Below are 3,531 nucleotides of genomic sequence, written 5' to 3'. Positions count from 1 at the left end.
GCCCGCCCCGGGGAAGGGGCGAGGGACGGGGTGGGCGACGGCAGGGCAGGGTCGGGCCGGTCTCCGTGTCCCGGTATCTGTGCCCCGCTATCTGTGTCCCCGTATCTGTGCCCCGCGCCGCCCGAGGGCGCGGAGGAGCCGCCTGGAGCCGCGCCCCGGCGGCAGGGGCTCGGCCCGGGGGGGGCTGAGGGGATCGGGCCCCGCGGGCTGGGACAACACGGGGAGGAGAGGAGAAGGGGGCAGCCCCTGGCCCGGCACCGCCCGCCCTATGGGGGTCCCCCCGCCGCCCGGTCACGTCAGCCCCGGGGGGTGCCAGCCCGGCCCCGCTGTCAGCGGGCGCTGCCCGGGGCGAGCCCGGCTCCCCGGCGGGCCCTGACTCATCGGCACAGCCCCGCGGCTCGCCGCTGGCACAAGGCAGGAGCCGTGTGGCACCGGCCATAAACGCCAGGAGCCCTCTGCTCCGGGGCTCAGCCATGTGTGCTAGGTGAACTCAGGCACACCACACCCAACCAAGGAAAAAAAAAAGGAAAAAAAACTTCTCGCGAAAAATGACTGATCAAAGCCCAGAGGTGTCGGCGGTCACAAAAAACAACGTAGAGTAAAAGGAAATTCTCAAATAAAACCTTCACGGGATCACTTGAGATTGCATTCACCACGATATGCGGACAGTACACTGGTAATCAAACCCCAAAGCTTTGGAGAGAAGTAAGCACTCCCCCTTCCCGATACATGGGGTTAGCCTTGTATTTTAAAGGTTTGTTTTTTATTGAATCCCCTGTAGGTGACCACCTCAAGGCAGTTACTCTGACAGTATGTTGTCAGAGAGCGAATGTGAGAGCTATTTGCCTCCACTATAAAGCTGGGCTTTAGGCTCAGCCAAGTACGAAACGCAGCGGCGACGAAAGCAGGCAAGCACTACAGAGACAGCAGAACACGGGCTGCGAGACCAGGTAACTGCTGGGACTAAACCAGATCAGAGATTCAAAAAGGAAGAAGTATTACTAGACTTTGAACATCAGGTAGAAGCAAAACAGTGGATGGATTAACCAGTCATTGCAGAATGTAAAAATTAAGTTAATAGCCTTTTCCTATGGCTATCCCCTACACATCTATTTTATTCAGAAAAAGAGTTATTATAGCACAGCATTTTGTAAAACAAAGAACATCATTGCCAATATCACATTAGTTTCACACGTTAGTTTTCTTTTTGGCAAGGCCACTCTATTAATGAATCTGCTTTATGAATTAATTCCTGTCCACCAGGGTCTGTCACTAACAGTTAAACTCATAATTTCTCTCTGCTTTTCAGGTTTCTTAGAAAAATCACTGGAAACTTGGAAAGGTGATTCACAAATCAGAAATACTCACAGTCCCAGAAGTAACAGCTATCCTGTATTGCAATATTCATTAGGGGCTTTAAATAGGGATGAGCAGCTGAGCAGATGCCAGACAGCCAATTTGCTTACTAATAGATGCAATCCCTCGGGGATGGTTTAGCAGCTGGGGGTGGGCTCCCAAACTCTTGTCAAACATTCTCAAAGCAAAGCAGTGGAAAAGCATAACCAGAACCCCCTCAGCTGAAAGAAAATGTTTTCACATATGTACGTGTAACCAATACTTTATGTTGCATTCTTGTATAAAAACTGCTCAGCACATGTTAACATTCATTCTATCTCAGCACATTCGTTCTCTTAATTGAAGGTCTACTTACCTTTCTGTCCTCTACTGCAGCCTAATGGCACTACTATTCCCATTTCCTCAGAAAATTATTCTATTTTTAACAACTCAATATTTCTTAAAACTTGAGGTAGCATATAGCTCATATACCACCAGTATTTTAACTAGATTTTCATATGAACAGTTTGAAGCAGCTTTGATATCAAGTGAACTATTACCATTTTAGCTACATTAAGTGCAACATGAAAACATTTTCCAGTAATTCCAACAGCTTCAGAAAAGAACAGATAATACTGCCTCCAATATCCAACTTAATCAATTATTCAATCTTCGAATCACACACTCACCTCATTTTAAACACTCCCCCACATTCAGCAGCCTGTCTGATCTTACACAACCTTCAGGGACTGTTGAAGTGCTTTAGTAAAGAAAAAAAAAAAAAAAGACAGTGAACCATAGTGGGGAAAAAAAAAAAAAGTAGTAACTGAAATCAGTCATGAAGACATTAACATTATATTAAAACATAATGAATTACTTCAATAGATCTTTGCTTACGTAGGTCTACTGACATCAAAGGCACTTGTACCAGCTGGGGAATCTAACACGTATGAACAGCAGAAAAGGCATCAATACTTTTGGCAAGAAAACATCCTCTAATACCAAGGCCTGGTGATCCTGCCCATGGAAATGCTATACATTCTTCTGTATTTGAGGAAAAAAAAACCCACAACTCTGCAAAACCTGTGAGCTGAAGAAGGCAGCAGTCAGACTTTGCAAATAGGAAAGACTTGTTATCTGCCAAACAAGGAAAGGAAATTAATTCAATGGGAGAACAGCAGCCAAGTGCCTGAATCATTTTTTAGAATGAGACATAAGCTTGTAAGTCATATAGGTTATTTCTGAAGGTTTACTGAAAGCTTGGAGGGTTTGTACAACACCGACCAAAGTATGTTCTGGTCCACAACCACTGCTCCTTAGCATGACATTAGAGTAACTACTGTTAGCATTAGGCTGGTTAGAAGGCTGGGAAAAGGACTTCACTTATCACAAGCCCAGTCTCCCTTTGTGCCTGCCTCTCAGATGTTTAACTGGAAGAAACATGCTGCAACTAGCCTGCAAGTAAGGCAGTTCCAGGAAAGGTTTTCAACGTGTATTTACATTGCTAAATCCCCACAACCCCTTAAAATAACTGCACAGAAAGTCATTATTTCAAATAACCTGCAACTACCTCAGCTGCAATTACCTATTTGTGATCCCTGTCTTCCTGCACGCTGAGCACAGAAATCAGAGAACACTTTTGTTGACTGGAGCTCCCCAGAGTCCTGAGGATGGAAAAACAAATGTAATTGTGCTAACTTCTCATTCTTCCTTTCTGACAGCTCACTGTGGCTGTGGTTCATCTCACCCCCTATGGACATGCCTGTACGTCCATTTACTCCACCTTCTCAGACTCAGTGACATCACCATTGCTAACTCTTCCCCCCCCCCCCCCTTTTTTTTTTAATTATTGCTTAATATTGTTTGGTGTGTTTGATACTCATTTTCTCTCTGTTTACCTTCTATTTAATACACCTATTCTCTTCCATCTCAGCAACATCTTTGATTTTCCTTGTCGCTATCTTCATCTTATGTTATACTACTGGAGAACTGATCTGTTTAACTTGAACATTCAACTTAAGTTCCCCTCTGTGCCAAGCTTTACCATTGCAATAACATTAATACAAATGGGGCCACTCTGGCTCTCCTTTTTTTTTTTTCTTTTACTTCAGTCCCTGGATTGTTTGGCTCCTTCATCTACACAGATCTTGCTCACGCTCTCTCACAATGCTTTCTCAAAAAAAAAAAAAAAAAAAA

At 44.9% G+C, this 3,531-nt stretch overlaps 1 long non-coding RNA gene across 1 annotated transcript; it reads right to left on the bottom strand.

Moving 5' to 3' along the window:
* Positions 1 to 1,951: 1,951 nt before the first annotated feature.
* Positions 1,952 to 3,255, bottom strand: LOC311442792. Its single transcript, XR_014696872.1, has 4 exons — positions 3,234 to 3,255; positions 2,921 to 2,999; positions 2,213 to 2,379; positions 1,952 to 2,095 (listed from the first exon to the last, which is right to left on the bottom strand). It is a non-coding gene; the product is annotated as an uncharacterized lncRNA (long non-coding RNA).
* Positions 3,256 to 3,531: the final 276 nt, after the last annotated feature.

This window comes from Aythya ferina, assembly GCF_964211825.1.
Source record: "Aythya ferina genome assembly, chromosome: 11".
NCBI lineage: Eukaryota > Metazoa > Chordata > Aves > Anseriformes > Anatidae > Aythya > Aythya ferina.
The sequence above is the reverse complement of the archived record's forward strand: the minus strand, read 5'-3'. Positions and strand labels throughout refer to the sequence as shown.